At 45.9% G+C, this 19,505-nt stretch overlaps 1 protein-coding gene across 22 annotated transcripts in view; it reads left to right on the top strand.

Annotated features, from left to right (window-relative positions):
- Positions 1-19,505, top strand: part of Nfasc (neurofascin) — a 168,528-nt gene that overhangs the window by 33,485 nt on the left and 115,538 nt on the right. The window contains exon 1 of one of the 22 annotated variants that reach the window (XM_060364291.1): positions 11,392-11,411. The exons of the other annotated variants lie outside the window; for them this stretch is intronic. The gene's annotated coding sequence lies outside the window, so the exon portion shown is untranslated. Of the gene's footprint in view, positions 1-11,391; positions 11,412-19,505 lie in introns of those variants that run through there. 22 annotated transcript variants of the gene reach the window in all.

Here is a 19,505-nt window from a genome sequence, read left to right as displayed (position 1 = left end):
CTGAAGTAGGCCAAGTTGTTGGTCAGTTCTTTCTCTGAGGTCAAGGCACACTGGACGGAACCAGCCCTGTGGTGGTAACACAGTCAGGAAACATGACTGTAACCACTGTTCACTGAGCACTTACTCTGTGGCAGGTTCCTCCCTGAGCACCGGATGCCCGTCTTTTCACAGCTCTGCCGTCAGATTGTGCTGTCCCTACTTTAGAATCAGGGACACCTAGGCAAAGAGAAGTTAGCGTGCTGTCCAGTGTCCCAGCAATGATGGAGCACAAGAACATATATGCTAGAAGCTCCTTATCCTGGCCTTTCAAGAGGGAGGTGACAGAGCAGATTATTTGGTGACCACCAGAAAGACTAAGATCTGATGCAAAGAAATGCTTCTAGCCGGTGAGGAGACTGGAGGAATGTTCTTCCTTAGGGAGCTTGGAAAATCCTGTTCTTTAGGCAGAGTGTTGCTGTGGGCCGGACTCTGGGTCCATGACAACTCAGCAGTTTTTCTTCTGAGTACTGTGGTGGCTGCTTTCTGGACTGTAGGCCAGCAGTTACTTGTCTCCATGAGATGCCAAACTATAGATCAGTAAGTATGCTGGGATGTTGGGTTCTAGGGAGAAGCTACGCTTGCTGGAGATTTCCCCAAATCCAGGGAGTTCCCAGAGTGTGTGTGTGTGTGTGGGGGAGCATCCTAGAAGAGCTGGGGAGCAGCCTGGCCTTGGTGCACATTTCTTTACACTCTTTGGTAGAGTGTGTCCATTACCTAGAAAGAACCCTAGGCGTCTGCCCTTATCTGCTCTCATGATTCCTATCACAAAGTCCCGGCTGTGCTTTGCCTCTGGAAGGAGAACCGGGCACCCTATTGCATGTGCAATGGGCAGCTGCTGAGGCCTGAAAAGGGAGAAGAAAAGATTTTCAGTGGGACCTGTGAGCTGTCCAGGTCCAACAGCTTCTTCCTGTCTGCTGTACAGTCTGTGGTAAGGCAGCAGCTCCAACGAGAATGTCTTCTTCCCGACACATTCTTCCTGAGAAGCTGTGAGGGGAAGGACAGCCAGCATCCTGGAATCATGAAGTGGAGTGGTCAGGCTAGCTGCTTCCTGTCCAGCTCCTCCTCCAGCTGGTGATCTCCCAGCCTCTTTGGACTTTGTCCGGTGTGATAATAACAGCTCCCGCCTGCTGCAATTGATAAACTGATGCTTGAAAGCAGGAGCACGGGAGGAGGGAGGCGGAATCCCCTGTCCATGTGCACGTGGCTGCTGTGTGTTCTTCCTCAGCCCCAAGCCAAGTAGATGTGCCCTCTTGTTCCAGAACATGCCCACGGCTCAGCCTGGCTCGGGCTCTTAACTCCAGCATACTTCCCCCCTGCTTCCTGCTGCACCCCATAGTTGTGGGAGCCAGTGCTGGGACACATGCCCACTGCTAGCTAGTTCTGCCCAGACTGTCTCTGGTCCTTTTTAGGGTCTCTGGAGGTGAGCTCTCTTGCCTTTGGTGTCAGTTTCTTACCTCCTGTGTCTTCCTTGCAGCTCAGCAGTATCCTCACTGTCTGGAGACCTGGCCTTATTCCATGCCCTGTCTGTGCAAAGCCAAGCTTCCTTGGGGCCCTGCCTCCAGTTCTTGCATCCCCAACAGTCATTCTGGATCCTCCACCCCCTCTCCACTTCCCGCCCATCTCAGCCTGTACTCCTCGCTTCTCCCTTTCTTCTGCCGCCTCCCACCTGTTTGAACCTCACTTCACTGTGTGCTTCTCAGAGACTCAGTCATGTTTTGCATTCCTCAGAGGAGCTTCCCTCAACTTTAAAAGCCTTTGAGGACTCACATCTGTGCGCCAATGTGAACTCAGCTGACCTGGTCTATTTCCCATCCCAAAGTGGTGACCCTCACTATGGTAAAGGAGACTTCCACTGCTATATTCACTTGGCATATTCTCAAGCATCTTGGTGAGGTAGATGCCACAGTCCTTATTTTCATAGTCAGGCAGGCTAATTGATTTTCCCACAGCCACACGGTGAAGAGGTGGAGGAGTGAAAGCTTACACTTGGGCTTCTGTGTTTAGCTTAGAACCACCCGGGCCTCAAGAAGGTGGGTGGTCCCAAAGGATTGCTATCAACACATCAGAGCTCCTGTCAGACAGGAGCTGGGATTCTAAGCAAGCAAACCCAAGCCTTCTGCTGTGGTCCTTCCTTCAGACTCCTAGACCTGCGGCCACAGCCCCTCTCTCACACAGAATAGCCTGAAGGGAAGGGTATAGCTGCCCAGGGTCTCTGGAAGTCTTCAGGTTAGACCAGGATGGGGAGCCTCTCAGAAACCCTAAGTGCGTGGAAGACTTCTCGATTGCTGGGGGAGGGGAAAGAAGAGAGCATGGATTCTGGCACTGGCTGAGTAATACTGTGCAGGCAACCCAGGTGTTTCATTGTCTTTAAAGCAGGCTGTGAGGGAGCATTCAGCAAAGTGCTTGCAGATTATCTAAGAGGCCAAAGGCCTCAGACCTGTGCAAACCAGAGTGACTGGCAGCCATGGGGCCTGGGTATTAGCTCACCCTTCTGCATGCCCGTCAGCTCTCCTGCTGCGGCTTCTATGGGGACATGCGGGAGACCAGGCCTGGGCTAGACGGAGCACACTCAGACCAGGTGCACTTGGTTCACTGTGCATCCGTGAGGTGCACTTGGTTGACTGTGCACCCATGAGGTGCACCTTGTTCATTGCAGTTGGCTCTGTGGTGTGGTGTTGGAGCATCACAGCTCTAAGCACTCCCTCCACCTCTGAGCTGCACCCTTCTGTCAACTTGCAAAACCAACTGTAGTAAGGGACCTCTTCTCAGGAAAAGTCAGAGAAGCATCTGGGATTAATTCCAGGATCAGTCAGTGGAGCAGGGTGAGCCTATCAAGTAATTAGAAGAGATTGGAGTATGAAAAGGTCTTTGCACCCCCCCAGACGTGGTGTGGACTTCATGAGAGAGGGTACTTGGGTGTTTTCCATGGCATGTGTGAGTGTGTGTGTGTAATTCTGTGGCTTACTAAGTTACATTAATACTTAAATGATATAATTTACAACAATGTTTAAATATCAAAGCTTAAAACTGAAATAAGAGTTTTAAAATTAAGTAAAAATTTGTGTGGGCAGGCATACCCATTTTTCTTTAATGATTACCTTTGGCACTTGACATTGTAAGGTAGTTCTGGGAGGTGCATTGCTTAAGTGTCCATATGAGAGAGAAGTGCTAACACAGTTAAACTCAAGGCCACAAACATTCTGGCATTAACTAGGCATAGTTTGATGTTCTTAACATCCTCGAGATGTCTCTCAGACAGTTGGTCTCTGTAAGTAATCCCAGCCTGATCAGTTATGTTGGAGTTCTGATTTCTCAGCCAGATCCAGTGGTAAGGTGGTCTTTCTCTTCCTGTGTCTTTTTAATTTCCCTGCCTCTTTATGCTGCTTCACTCCCAAGTTGAAACCATGCTCATTAGACATTGACTCGTCATTTTTCTTTCTTCCATCCTCTGACAACTACCATTCTTCACTTAGCCTCAGTCAGCTTACCTACATTAGGAACGCAGATAAATGCAATCATACAATATTTGTCCTTTTGTAACTGGCTTATTTTGTTATATAAATAATATGCCTTTCCAGTGAGAAATCCACTCTGGATAATGCTCAGATGGGAGCCAGCCTCAAATAGAGGATTTTGGTAACTTAGGCTGATGTGTTTTACACATACTGTAATCCTTAAATCTATGTTAGGTTCCGACCCCAGGTCATGCTTTGATCAGTTTAAATGGAGACAGGAGACTCCAAGTCTGGCCACTTGGTTAGATGGGAGATTTACACAGCAAAGATATTGCTAGAGTTATTTCTTACGTATACCAGTGTTGTTGTTTTGGAATAACTATTACCCAGGTTATTTTGCCCATCTGGCAGAATTACATTTTTCTCAAGAAGGTCATTGGGGTCTCTATGGCAGGCCAGGACTGAACAGTGGCTGTGTCGTCATGCTGCTCCTTTGAGCTCAAGGGAGCATGCCTGTTAAAAGCATTTTCTTTAGGGATGGGCCTGATGGCTGGTCAAGTCTGATGGACAAATATTTACATCTTAGCACTGGCAAATTTTGTTTATCTCTAACAGGCCTAAGTAGCAAACCACTTATCTTTGGGGTGTTTTGGCGGCAGCTGTCCCCTAGCTAAATTCTGCTTCGGGTGATTGAATGTCTCCTAAGCAAAACTTTTAGTAAATCATTTATAATGTCAGTTCTGTTACTTTGGGTTTATACTGCACCAGTTTCACCTCACATAGCCTTCAGCTCCATCTTGTTTCAAGCCCAGAATTCCTTTCTTAAGGCTGCTAATATTATATTTTATCTGTGTGTTATTGTTTCTGCTCTGACAACCCCAGGAAGAAAAGCAACCTAAGGAAGGATGTCTTAGCTCACACTTTCAGAGGTTTCAGTTCATTTCAGCAGACACGGTGTGGTGGAGCAGAGCCACCAAGACCAGCACAGTAGCCAGGAATCGGGGCGAGAAACCGTGGCCAGTACAATCTTCAAAGGCACACCCAGGCTTCAAAGGCACACCCAGGCTTCAAAGGCACACCCAGGCCTCAAAGGCACACCCAGGCCTCAAAGGCACACCCAGGCCTCAAAGGCACACCCAGGCCTCAAAGGCACACCCAGGCCTCAAAGGCACACCCAGGCCTCAAAGGCACACCCAGGCTTCAAAGGCACACCCAGGCTTCAAAGGCACACCCAGGCCTCAAAGGCACACCCAGGCCTCAAAGGCACACCCAGGCCTCAAAGGCACACCCAGGCCTCAAAGGCACACCCAGGCCTCAAAGGCACACCCAGGCCTCAAAGGCACACCCACCCAGTGACAGGCCTCTCCAGCTCCGGAAGCTTCTCTGTTCCCTACACAGTGCTGCCATCTGGGGACGGAACACCCTTCAGGTGCTCTTGTGGGGTACAGTTAGTATCAGAGCACAACAATGTACACGTCACATTTGGTTTTCCATCTATTGGTAGACAGAAGTCTGAGTTGCTTCCATTTTTTGGTAATATCTGGCCCTTATGGATTTGGTGTACACCTATCTGTTCAGGTCATTGCAACCTCCAGTGTTCAGCATCCTCCTGGCAACTCCTGTTTCAGCCTATTTATAGTCAAGGGCCTTGAGTGCTGTGCATTCATGCCCCTGGCCTGCTTGGTAGCTCTAGTCAGTGCCTCCAGCAAATGATCTGCTGTAATGTATCAGCCTTGATCAGTAGTGTGTTGTGACCCCTTTGGGGTTGCATATCAGATATCCTGCATATCAGGTCTTTACATTATGATTCATAATAGTAGAAAAATTACAGTCATGAAGTAGCGACAAAATGTTTTTTATGATTGGGGGTCACCACAACATGAGAAACTAAGATTAAAGGGTTCCAGCATTAGGAAAGTTGAGAACTGCTGGCCTTGCTGGATAATGGGGACTCAGGATTTTAGGCAATGGAGTTTTCTGATTCTCCTGAAGCTTCCTTCTCAGTATGTCTTGGCCACCAGCTGACTTTGGGAGTGTGATTCCAATAAGGCTCTTAATGCAAGAATGCAACAGAGCATCATTATTTCACCAGGAAGAGAAATGAAGCTGAATGTCATCAAGCATCCACTGTATTCATTTAAGGTGTTACACAGTCCTACAAGCGCTGTCTTTCCTATGGCAGTCCTGTGAGGTCGGGTGAGGATCTGAGGAGAGCCTCAGAGCTCCAGCTCCCACAGGCTGACGTACTTTCTTCGCACACCTGAGTACACCCAGGACCATCCAGGCAAGTGACCCAGGCGGATTTCCCAGGCTTCTTTTCTTCTAATAGAAACCCAAGCTTGGAATTTGCTCTATGATTTGAAAGAAAAACTTGTGGGGAGCTTCTTTGCCTTGGGTCCTGCAAAGTATAGAATTATACCTGAGGGTTTGTTTTGTTTTGCAATGTATAAAAATAGGGAGCACAGCATCGGGAAACCCCACACATCTACCCCCTAGTGTCAACAATAATCTCTGCTTGGCTCATCTTCTTTCATCTCTCACATTCTCTTCTTTGATCTGGGGGTCCCAATTCATAGGGTAACAGTTGGTGTTTTCTGGATGAGGGCAGGAAAATGGACAAATCTGGGTATCCTGGAGCAAAACACTTCCAGCTGGCCGAGTGTTAATTGCCCCCAGCCGGTGTCCTGCATCTTTTGTCTGGTTCTTGACCACTGTCCAGAAGGCTAAGGAGGGGTGGGTCCGAGAAGCTGGCCAGTTCTCTGGGGTGGTTTTCAGAGAGATTCCATTCTTTAGAGATTCCATTCTTCCTATAGATAGATTTTATTATAGATTCTTTTGCATGGAAAGAGATCAAGTGAGTATAACCTTCACCTTGGATCCATTGTGTCCATGGTGAAAATGCTGGCTTTATGGCAAAAGATGGTTGGACCAGCAGGAAGAAAGGACGTGGTCTCTATAGCTGTATTCAGCAGTGTGTGTGTGTGTATGTGTGTGTGTGTGTGTGTGTGTGTGTGTTTATTTGTTTGTTTGTGAGGTAGGGCCTGCCATGTAACTCAAGCTGTTCTCAGAATTGGGATCATCAGCTTTTTGGGTGTTGGGATTACAGGTGTAAGCCACCCTATCTGTACTAATTTAATTTAAAAAAAGCTTGAAGTCTGCAGAAGGAACCCTGGCTGATAGCAATGCTTTGTATGTGACAGGGGATGTTATGGAAGTCTGTCCATAACACGAGGACTTATAGTCACATGACTCAGGGCGCCCGCAGTACCTTCCAGAGAGAACTGCAAAGGTGGCTTCATGTGTAGTGCAGGCCTGAGATACAGGGAAGGGGAGTCAAAAATAAAGACCTCAGAGGTGACAGGCACTTCAAGTGGCAGGAATATGTTTTTTTAAGACCTCACCAGATATGTGTTCTTGTAGCATAGGGGAACAGCCAAAGGACACATATTTCTTGACAAAATAAAGGACCACAGGCTTATTTTTATTTAGAATATAGGTCAGTTCTTGTAGGAGAGAAAAGGAATGGAGAGCAGAACCTGAAATGTTTGGAGAGAAGGGAATCCAGTTGGATTTACTGGTTTGTTCTGTGTCTTAGTTAGGGGTCTATTGCTGTGACCACCACGACCATGACAGCTCTTATAAAGGAAAACATTTAATTGGGGCTGGCTTACAGTTCAGAGATTTAGTCCATTATCGCCATGGCGAGAAGCATAGCAACCTGCAGACAGTCATGGTGCTGGAGAAGTTACTGAGAGTTCCACATCTGGATCGCCTTGCAGCAACGAGAGAGAGTGAACTACTGACCTGAAAGCCCACCCCCTAGAAACACACCTACTCCAACAAGGCCACACCTCTTAAAGTGCCTGTGGGGGCCATTTTTATTCTAACCACCACACTCTGGTTTGTTCAAAAGAGTATTTAGCTTTTTTCTAAGGTGAACAGTGGGGATAGAACAAGTGTGAGCGGTAAAACAGGAATAGTTTCTGTTCTGGCCTCAGTGGTGTGGGATTGTGGTGGGGTGGGAAACGGGGGGGCATGCTAAATTCATACTTGAGGCCTACTTTGTGAGTTCTGATGTGTTTCCTAGGGATCGAAGACTGACCCAACTACTTTTTAGTATTTTTGTTTGATTTGTCTCATTTTAGTATTTTATTTACTTTTGAAAACAAATGCTTGAGTTGCCTCACTGTGAGACGGGGTGAGCAGTCCTCTGACACAGGGATGAGGCAGAAGATCCTTTCCACAGCCTTCTGATTGTGTGGTCTGGGTTTCTGTTATTTTCCAGTTGTCCTCCCTTTCCCCGAGTTCCCAAGTGTTGTACAAGCGAGAGGATCACTTTCAAAGAGAATTTAGGACAAGGCCTTGTGTTTAAACCAGTGGATCTATCATGCCCATGTGCTCCTTGGTACTGAGAGAGAAAAAAATAAATGAAAAGGGCAAGAGGGCATCTCCTTTAAGAACATGAGCTTTCCCAACTGGCCAGTGAAATGATGTCTTCTTGCTGAATAAATGTCTTCTCACTGAATAAGCTAACTCAAAAGCAGCAACCCTCCTGCCCTCCCTCCTGGGGCTGTAGCTCACAAATGCTGGTTGCTATGGATACAGGCAACTGAGGATCTCCTGGGGCTAGGGCAGCATGGATGTGGTGGAAGCAAGGCAAGCTGTCTGTGGCTGTGATTACAGGCCTAGTGTTGCTGCCTCTTCAGAGGCAGGAGTTAGCTCTGTCTGTGTATCATCTCAGCACCCAGGACCCTCACTGGACAAGCAACCCACGGGGTGTGTACCTGAATTCAGCCACATTGCACAGAGCCATTGGACAGTGGCAGGAGGGCTACCACTGTAAGACAGTGGCAGGAGGGTACAGCCCAATTAGGAAGGCCTCTCTATAAGTGGCCGCTCTGCCGGCCTAGTTCTGGAGGCTGACAGAGCTAATTGAGACAGTGCTCCCTGGAATGAAGGTGACACAAGTTAGCTTTCCGTGAGTTGGGACCTTGTAGGGGAGGTACAGTTTGTATCATCAGGGGGTTCCCATACTGGGGACACACACCCTGCCCACAGCGAGCTCCCTGTCTAATGGGACAACCAGGGACACTTGAATACAACACACAGGGGACTAAACAACCAGAGGCGGAGAAACAGAAGGCTTCTTTACAAGTGACAACGTTCTTTTCTTGCTGTGTGTGGTTGCCCATGACTGTAATCTCAGCACTCCAGAAGGCTGAGGCAGAAGGATCAGTACCACAAGCCCATCCTAGGCTACATAGCAGGATGGTATCCAATCACAGCCTCCCCTTCCACCCCTCCAAAGATCCTTTGCTTGACCAGACCATAGTCAGGTTCTTGGACCTCTTCCCGGGTCTAGCTTTGTATTCCTTGCAAAATCTAGTTTTAACATGGGTCCTGCTGAGTCACTTGGCAAGAATCCTCCATTTCAGTGTCTGGCCAGTCTCAACCTCCACCAGGTCTTAAGTGATGTTTTATCTCCCTGACTTGTCTGCAGCATGAATCTTATTAGGCCAGCATAGTTTAAGCTTTCTCTTGGTTTCCATGCACAGCCCCTTACCCACCACTCCCTGGCTGATGCTCTGTGAGGAAATGAGCCCACTCTCTGCCCTACTGTACTATCCTGTTGCTGTGCTCTCTGTCTTCCTGCTTTAGAGGACCTGAGTAAACGTCATCGTCTTTGATTTTACAAGTGTCACAGAATAATCCCCCTCCCCCATTTCAAACCTCAGTGTCCTCCCTTCTTGCCTCATAGAGATGATCAGACTCATCCCCGAGGCCACATGACCTGGCCCACCCCACTCATTTCTCGTTGTCTGCCACATTCTGCACTGCCCTTGGGTTGATACCAGCCCTGGAGGGTTGTGGGTTTTTTTGTTTTTGTTTTTTGCCTCTCTTCCTGAAGCAGTTTTTCCATTGCCTCTCAGCTTAGGCCTTCACTTTAGTCAGGTCTCTGGTTGTTATTCCTGACCACTCCATGTAAAGCCAGCCCTCCCTCTCTCCTTCCTTCACCCCACTTCTCTTCTTTTCCAACTGTAGATTTCTGTTTTCTGTACTTATTACATATCTAACGTTTTATTGCCTGTCCCATCCATTCAAAAGGTAAGTTCCCTGAATCCTGAGATAATGTCTTGCTTACCCCTGAATCTCATTGCCAATGGTTTTTGCCTGGCACACGTGAGCTACTCAATAAATAATGAGTGACAAACTGTAGCTCAGTGCCTATCCTGAATTCGGGGAGAATGTTTGCAATATGTTTTTCTATTGTCTTCCCCACAATAAGGCAACAGTTCTCCTTTGCAATTCTCATCTGCAATTGAAAGACTTTTTTCATGAAAGTAGATTTAGGTTTAAGATAATGTCCCTCACATTGCCCTGGTGGTGGCAGGGAGTGGAGGGGCACGCTGTATGCTCACAGGAGCGTGTGAGAGCTTTATTCCTTCAGAGGGTGTCTGCATATCAGCCCAGGTAGGAAACTGGCACATGTAAGGGCTTGAGACAGAATGTGCCGGAGATGGTCACTAGAAGCTCTTCTGGAAAGCAGATTTTTTTTTTTAATTTTTATTTTTTTTAGTACAAGACAGAAAATGTGCTGGGCGATGTACAGAGGAGGCCCTGGTTTATGCAAATGTTGAGAAACCTCATGAGCCCAGCCCCTGTGGGTATGGGGGTAGGGTGGTGAGTAGATCTGCCTGACCCAGATGGAGTTCCAGCTCGAATAGGACAAGGTAAAGAGGTTGAGGGCTCTGAAAGCCTGCATTTGAATAGCAGGCTTTACAGGGCTGGGATTGCATTGGAGCAGTGACCCATGAGCTCTGCTTTCGGGCCCCTTCCTGGTCACTTACTTACATCCCTTTGAAGTTATGCTAGCATGCTGGCCCCTCCTCCTATGGCCTGTACAGCTGGGGTGCGGAGCATCTGTGTGTACCAGAGTCAGCTGGCAGGTGGAGGATGACCCAGCCCCTCAGGAGGATGGCCCTCGGTTCAGCAGCTTGCAGTCTTTTGTTCAGTTTCAGTTGGGAACCTGTCAGGGCAGAGGTCAGAGTTTTCCTTGGAAGGTATCAGAGCTTGCTGTGGCTGGCGAGAGCAGGGGTGGGGTTAAGGTCAGGTTTCCAGGGAGCTGACTGGGATAAGGCCCTGTTTCCATCAGTTGTCCACTCTGCACAGTCTAGCCAGCGTCAGCAGCATGTGACCAGCATCACAGCATCTGCAACCTGGCTGCAGGGCTGTAGATCTGGGCAGCCAAGAGTCCTTTCAGAAGCCAAATGGGACCTCATTCTAAGAATGAAGCATGTGAGGACCAACTATTGGAAGAGCTAGGAATTACACCTGGTGTCCGGATATCTAGCTCCTGAAGGGACCAGGGGAGCTGGGCAGCAGTGAGGCATGGCAGCAGTGTCCCAGCGCCTTGGAACCCTGTTGTGCTTCTTTCAGAAGCAGGAAGCTTGGTTTGTATGACATTAACAGCCTTTTGCTCAGTACAAGAGTGACAACTGTTCTACGTGGTCCAGTCCATGTGGTTCCCTCACCGTGTCATCTCCAGGTGCTTTCAGGGGTGGTAGATTGCATTGGGCTCTGGTCAGCACTGTGTCCTAAGAACAGAGGGTAACAGCCATGTGTAGACCAGCCTGAGAAGGATAGGCATCCTTTCCCTCTGAGGATTTGGCAGGGAGGTGAGCAAGAAGGCGCTTCAAGCAGAAGCGAGGTACTGTTCTAGCCCTTAACTGTGGGAGCTGAAGAGTAAGAGTTCAAGGTTCATGCCTGAACTCCTCCTCTTGATCTGAAACAGGCTCTTTATTTAACCTTTTGGAACCATGGTTTGAAAGGAGTATTAGTCTCATGTAGTACTGATTGATACTCACTGACCTGAGATGACACAGTGAGGAGAGCATCCATCTGTGTATCCAGTAAACAGTAAGTATACATGACAATACGGGCTTTTCCCTCTTCATCAGCGCAATGGTCCATACTGTGTCTACCACTATGGTTGGTGGTGTGGAAAATAAATGTCACATTCCAGTCCTTGATTTCCCAGGGTCATTCTATTGCATAGGAAAAGAGGACAGTGTACAACTGTCACCTGTAAGGATGTCATGGGAAGGTGACTTTAAAAGCCTTTAGAGCAGTGAGGGTAGGGTTATAAACATGATTGTATATGGTGCCAAATGAAGATCTGAGATCCCATAGGGAACAAACAGGAAGCTCTCCAGCCAGGGCCAAGCAGAAGCTCTGGAACCTTTTCTCTCTCCTCTCTCCATTGGCATGACCATCCACTGGGCACCTTCTTCCCAAAGACCAGAAAAACTGTATGCCTTGGTGGATTAAGAATCCTCCTCCCTCTGTGCTCACTGGACTATGTGGGATGCTAGAAATATTTTTCAACCCACTAAAGGAGAAAGAATTGACCAAAGCTGATGCCAAAATATTCAGTAAATTCAAAAGAGCCTTGTTTGTGAAGAAAGTAGCTAGGCTAGGAGCTTCGTCTTCTGATTTGACATCACAGCATGGTGGGCGGGGCCTTCATCTGGCCTGGTTTCCATTCCCAGGTCCACAAGCAGCTGGCCTGGGCAGGATTCTTTTTATTTATTTATTTTAAAAATTTAATTATTTTAATTTTTACTAATTACAGTTTATTCACTTTGTATCCCCCCTGTATCTCCCTCCCTCCTTCTCTCCCAATCCCACCCTCCCTCTTCCCCACCCATGTCCCTCTCCCAGTCCACTGAAAAGGGAGGACCTCCTTCCCTTCCCTCTGACCCTAGTCTATCAGATCTCATCAGGAGTGGCTGCATTGTCTTCTGTGGCCTGGTAAGGCTGCTCCCCCCTCAGGGGTTGGTGATCAAAGAGCAGGCCAATCAATTCATTTCAGAGACAGTCCCTGTCCCCATTTCTATGGAGGCCACTTGGATACTGAACTGCCATAGGCTACCTCTGTGCAGGGGTTCCAGGCCATCTCCATGAGTGGTCCTTGGCTGGAGTATCAGTTTCAGAAAAGACCCCTGTGCCCAGACTTTTTGGATCTGTTGCTGTCCTTGTGGAGCTCCTGTCCTCTCCAGGCCTTACTCTCTCCCACTTCTTTCATAAGATTCCCTGTGCTCTGTCCAGAGTTTGGCTATGAGTCTCAACATCTGCCTCGATACCCTGCAGGGTAGAGCCTTTCAGAGGCCCTTTGTGGTAGGCTCCTCTCCTATTCCCTGTTTTCTCCCTCCTCCAATAAATTTCTGGTTTCTCTAGTATTGTTAGACCGAGATGAACTCCTAAGCCACCACTAGCCCTCGTGTGGCATCAGTAAGATGGGCATTGCCTCTGACTGTCTCAGGGAGTATCCTTGAGGGGGAATTCAGTTTTCAGAAACCGCTAATCAAGTCAGTGTAGTCAAGCTGAATGAAGAGCTTTTAGTTCCAAACCAATGAGGCTGGGTTTTGTTCAGCTTCAAAACTGACTCGGAAATAGGTTGTAAATAAAAATTTCAAAATGTTTTGAGGATAGTCACAGTGTTAGAGCAGCAGGTGGCAGGCTGTAACTTCTAAGGACAGCAGCCATTTGGGTATATTAATTATGATTTTTAAATTATTTGTTACTTATATTTGAAGCTGAATTTTAAAAGGGAATGATTATCTTTATTCTTATTCATCTGGTAATGCATTTCTTTAGTGAGTGGGAATCCCTAAAGCAAGCTGGCTAGCCAGACCAGTCCTATAAGCAAGCTCTGGGTTCAGTTAACAGGCCCTTCCTGATGCGGGGTGTGGAGGAGCATGCCTTTTCAGACCAGCACTTGGGAGGCAGAGGTCTGTAGGGTTCTGTGAGTTCCAGGCCAGGGATATACATGATTCATAAACGAACAAACAAGAAAGAAGACTATGCGACTATGCCTCAATCAGCAGCAAAGAAAAAAATCAAAGAAGACTGCTGGCATCAACCTTGGACCTGGACATACATGTGTGCACACACATATGAACACACACACACACGCACATCAAGCACATAAAAGAAGTTCTGTATGAAGATGGCTGTGCAGTGCCCCTCAGGGTCCTGCTTTCAATTATTTTGAATGCAAATATGGACTTTTCCATATTTGGCTTGCTGGATCATGGGGTAAATCAGTGCTCAGTTTTTAGAGGAACCTAATTTGCTTTGGATTCTGGGAGTTGGAGGCTGGAAATAGGGGTCTGCAATTAACAAATGAGTGGGTAAGCAGCCAGAACAGACCCTGGCTCCTCCCCATCTGGTGAGGCTGTTAAATGGCAATCGACCCAACCACCCTAAGGCCTGGCAATAAAGTGACCTTGTTATTCACAGTTCACAACCAGGGGTTGCAAATGGTCATTTGGATCTTTTCTGTTCTGTGTGTGGCTCTCTTCCTCCTGCCTGTCATCAGTCTCTGTTCTCATTTGTCTCTTTTGTGCCTTTGGGCGTTTATCTGTTGTGTTTCTGTCCATCATCTCCAGCCAGTGCCTCAGACTCTCCTTGCTGCAGAGCAGAGTGAAACAGTGGTCAAAAAACAAAATTCAGGAATGTAGTTTAAAAGTTTTGATTTTAAATCTTTAAATCAGAAAGCAAAAACAGAAGAAGGGATAGGGAACAGGGAGCAATAGCTCAGTGATTAAGAGCACTGACTGCTCTTCCAGAGGACCCAAGTTCAATTCCCAGCACCCACATGGCAATTTACAACTGTCTATAACTCCAGTCCAGCATCCAACATCCTTTTTCGCCCCTTGAAGGCACTGCACAAACATGGTGCACAGACATACATGCAGACAAAGCGAACACGTAAAATAATATATATTTAAATCAGAAAAATAAAAACAGGTCAGTTGTTTCAAAGCGACTGTCTTTGTAGGGTTGGATCACAGGAGCTTTCTTATTACCAGGACTGGGGGTGACTGGAATCTTTGGGGCTAGCCTTCTTTCTGAGATAGAAAAACCAGAATCCACTGAGAAGCAAACTCAAAAGGGCCTATTGCCTTCACCTCTGTGTTTCTCTTCCTATTTATTGTCTTTTCCAGATCAAGACGGCCAGACATGTCTCCCAGTGTGCACAAGCCTTGTTTCTGTCCCTCAGTTTAAACTGGAGGCTCCAGGCAGTTCCCAGATTTTTGGGATAATCAGGGAAGGCAAATGTACCCAGTAGTAATTGGTGGTATTTATCTGGCGGCTGGAAGCTGTCATTGGGTCTTCAGACTACAAATTTGTAGAATCCATTAAGATCGGTGTGTGCTGCTAATTGTAACCAGATTCCACCTTATCTCAGTACCAAGCTTGAAAGGGCAATTCCAACCCCTCCCCCCCCCCCGAACTGACAGCTGCCCTTCCTACCCTGGGATTCTGTGTGTGAAAGGGAGTGGAGGCAAGGCTAGCCAGCATCACAGAAAGGGCCTGTGGGCTCGGGTTTGCTTAGAAAAAGGCCAAGCACATGGGCAAACTGTCTGGTTTTCCCGGAAGACACACAGGAAGGGTTAGTGGTTCATCAGCTGAGATCCCTTCGAATGCAGCTACAAGGTGTCTCCTTGGTAACACTTCTACTTCCTCCATCCCCACAATCAGGAGCTGCCACAGAGCAGGGCTAGTGCTGTGGGCTCTACAGCTATGTGAGACCTCATGGTATATCCCTGTCCACGGCTGCCATGTGGCTGAGGATTCTAAACTACTCCTCCTGGAAAAAAAATGACATGCCTTAGGGCATCCAGCCACCCTAAAGTATTATCTATTTTATAGGATAATAAAGCAAGCAGTGATCCCCAAACCCCACAACGGCTTGTGGAAGGAAGAGGGTGATAAGGGAGGACTGTTTCAAAAAAAGGTCGGGTGTGATGGCGCATGTCTTTAATTTCAGCACTTGGGAGGCAGAGGCAGGCAGGACACCCAGGGCTTTGTTACACAAAGAAACCCTGTCTTGAAAAACCAGGGGAAAAAAGATAGATGATAGATTGATGGATGGATAGATAGATAGATAGATAGATAGATAGATAGATAGATAGATAGATAGACAGAAAGAAAGAAGAAAAAGATGCTTGTGTCCCTAGGAAGCAGAGGGCACTGTCCTAGGGGGAATACGGAAGGATCAATACTAACATGTTTTCCCAAATGCTCATCTCAGTGTCCTAGTGATTATGGACCAGGCTTTCTGGGTCAAAGGTGGCAGGATAGGTGGAGAAAGCATGACTGCATTGGAGAACCAGGAATTTGGGTCTCCACTAAAGCATCTACAAGTGAGGTGCCAAAAGTTCTAGTTGATGCAGAATGCAAAACTCTTTTTGGTGTTTTGAGACACTTGACATCTTGTCTAGAGCCCCTAGAAAGAAGAGCCTAAGGTCTGGCCTCATGCTTCATCTTGCTTAGAAAGTGCAGTCAAGGGAACATAGTGATGTCAAAGAAAGAGAGGCAGGGAGGGAGGGTTAGCCAAAGAAAGGATGCACTGTTGACCTAACTCCTTTATGTACAAAGTCTAGATAGTGACTGTGGGTTTTAGCCCTGTAGAAATGGTGGTTCCCTGGAGAAGGGCTTTTCCCACTGGCCAGAGAGCCATACCACTGGGCATCAGCTCTCCTGATCTGGGCTACACATGCCTGGGCTCTCTGAAAAGGCCCTACTTTGCCTCATCTTCATTGTCAGAATAACACTCTGGGACTGGAAACGAGATGCGCAGATGTAAGCATGCATCTAGGCAGTGCAGGGACGAGCGTATGGAAGGGGGAAGTGGGAGACCCCCTTGGAAGAAGTGGGTATGGAGACATGCCAATAAAGAGTATATCTTGCGTCCAGACCCCATCTCTATCTTGTGCTGTTGTAGCAGCCTCCTCTGCCACATGTTGCCCTGCTGTAATGTTTAGTCTTACCACTGGCCTTTAGTCAATGGTGAGCCAATGGATTGAAACCTCAGAAACAGTGAGCCAAACTAATTTTTTCTTCTTTTAAGTTGTTTATGTTTTGTATTTTTGTTGTTGAACTATGGTAAGGCTAATCATGTATCCTTCATCCAAGCCATTTCAGAGATGATTCCATGGGCTTCTGTGTTTCACTGGCCGTTGGCATGCCTTGTATGCTTTAGGCATTTTTCCTCTTAATGTGTAAGAACTTGAATGAGCCATATAGAAAGCAACCTATAAACCTGGTGGACTTAATATTTGTAAAATGGGGACGATTTGTGTAACAATTAGTTCTCTGATATGGACCACATGTTTGAAGGCTGCTTTTGCTATGTTAACATCACCCTTCTTTTCCTACCTAGAATAGTTAACCCACCATTTACTCAACTCTTAGTACTTCCAGTTCAGTGAATATGAACACTGTTTGCTGCTTACCCATTAGCGTGTGTTGTGCATCAAACCTAAACTTCATGACTTAACACAGCCATATTGTTTATTCCCAATGTACAGAGAAACAATTAAGCTAGGTTCAACTTGGGAGACTCCTCCATGGGACTCCTTTACAGGAAATTCTAGCTTGTATCAATTTGACAATTTAAACAAACCATCACAGAATCCCTTCAACAACATTCTTAGTTTACCTTCTCTCTTTTATACATGAAGTTGCATTTCCACAGATCCTTTGATTCATGGGACCTTAATCTCAAGACACTTTTCTTGTTTCCTCAGAGCAAAGTTCCAGTTTCTCTTTAATAGTACTAATCTCTTCAGCAATTACAGCTGCTCTAAAACCTTGCTTAGCTGGAAGGTTAGACTACCATATTTACCTCAACAAACTGAACATTTTAAATATCTTTATGTTCTCTCTCATTGCAGATCTGGGTGAGAGCAGAGAACAGTAGTCATGAACACAGCCTGAATGTTATCTTGTCTTGAAAATGTTAGGGTTCAGGAATAGCCGCACACTGGCCACTCAAACACCAAACTCAGATTGATGGAAGTTTATTGAATCCTGGACAAAGACTGACCAGTCAGGGACACAATCTGGGCTCAGGAGCCATACTCTGACATGGCCTTTTATGAGAAAAAACATAACCAGGTACCAACCAGGTAACCAGATGGAAAGCAAGGGGAGGGCAGCATTATATCACTTTGATTAGCTAAACACAAGAAGAATCAATTTTGTTCCAAGTAAATTGTATCTTGGTTGCTAGACAAAGCATTTTAAGCTGATTGGCTAGGATATGGGCTTGGGGACCTTTCAGTTTCCTACTGTTCTTGGAGAAAGGAACATAGCACGGTATTGTGATTTTGTTTAAGTAGAACTTATATCATTAATTCAAGCAGATCATTCAACAAATATTGACTTGTAAGTAAAAGTCTATGAGAACCTGAACTTAATTTCACCTTATGAACAAAATGGAGACAAAAATAAAATGGCGTTTGCTATGCTAAAGATGAAAGCAGATATTAGCAGAGGACCTATAGTTATGCCAAGAACTAAAGTAGGTCTCAATGGAGGGGCTGTAGCTATGCAAACATGTTTAAGCAGGTTATAACATTCCTCTGTTTGAGTTTTACCTGGAGTCAAATCGTTGACTGTAAACCATCTCTTATATTTAGAGATTGTGGAATGATTTATAAAGAGACAAGGGGAGAGACATGCTGTTAAAAGGTTAGTCTCTTTTATCCCAGGGGGATTAGACAATTTTACCTGGGACCTAATACAAGTTTTATTTTTCTGTAAGTCCCCTACAGATTGAAGTAGGTAAGAGGTTGTGTCATTAAGAAACTTAACCATTTGTCCTTTATGGAGCTCCTTTTGACTTAGCATTCATCCTGTTAGGTGCAACAATAGATGTTTTCTCTTCTATAATTACTTCCAGCTGACATTAAGAAGATGTTATGGGGGTCCAGGAAGGCTGCACTGCTAGTCAAAGGCTGGGCAATGGGGCATTTATCAGAAGCATCTGATTAGCTGATCCAGTTAAAAGACAGGGAGCAATCATTTTGGCAGGACTGGTTTGCATCAGCTTTCAGGAAGTCTAGAGTTCAGCAGTTTACAGTCCACAGGTGATCCCTGGAAAGAGTCTCTCAGCCAAGTGAAAATATGTTGAGACAAATATAGACTAGGGACATAATTAAAATTTCGTAGTAATTGGGAAGGTGAAGGATCCCAAGACCAGAGGAAATTTTCTATTTTCAGGAACAAGTAAGGTACTTATTTGGAATCCATTTGACTTGTGCCAGACGGATCCAAGTCATTTTTTGAAGTTTATAAGATTCAAATTGGTTTGGGAAACAATTTAAGATCTGATTAATGTTAAAGCTCTGAACAGTTTTAATTTAAAAGAACTTTAAATCATTTATTATTATTGAAGTTTTATATCTTTTAATTTTATAATTTGCATTTATTAATATTAAAATATCTTTGTAGACTCTTAAATATATATGTTAGTCTTAGACATTATAGGAATGTTACTATTTATTATGAGACATAGGTTGTTGATTACTAGGAGCAGTAAAATTAGTTTCTTTTGGATAAAGAAATAGGAAACAAAAAGTTAGTTTAGTCTTCAAACGTATCAGATATCTGAGAAGGATAAATTATAGCAGGAAATATTTCTAATGTCCTATACATCAATTAAAATCATAAAGCTTACCTATCACCCAGATGGTTAGCCCACCAGACTCCTGTGATGTTGATGGTTTTGTTTGGCTGCCAGGCTCAGCAATTCTGAGAGGCGTTTTTTGTGGAGGAGGAACATGGGAGATACTGATCTCACCTTCTCTTAGGCAATGTGGGACAATTAACTCTCCAGGTGTCCTCTTTGTCCATAGTTTAGGCCAGGCCCTAGCAGCAGACAAGACATTGGGGTAGTCTATCCCAGTGGTTAGCATATACCATAATCCAGGTGGAGTCAACGGTGCCCCATCTATCTTCTTAGAGACCTTAGGGTTCCCACTAGGAGCTGGGGCTCTCTGTCATAGTAAGTGTCTTCTTATTAAACATTTAAATATCATTAAATACATTTAAATCAGCAGATCTTTTAAGTGTTCGAGGACCATCCATTTATTAAGTACAGCCGAGTTAAAGAAACTGTTTGTAACCAATCATGATCATAGGCAGAGTCATTAATAT

Source organism: Meriones unguiculatus, chromosome 11 (assembly GCF_030254825.1).
Source record: "Meriones unguiculatus strain TT.TT164.6M chromosome 11, Bangor_MerUng_6.1, whole genome shotgun sequence".
Lineage (NCBI taxonomy): Eukaryota > Metazoa > Chordata > Mammalia > Rodentia > Muridae > Meriones > Meriones unguiculatus.
The sequence above is the reverse complement of the archived record's forward strand: the minus strand, read 5'-3'. Positions and strand labels throughout refer to the sequence as shown.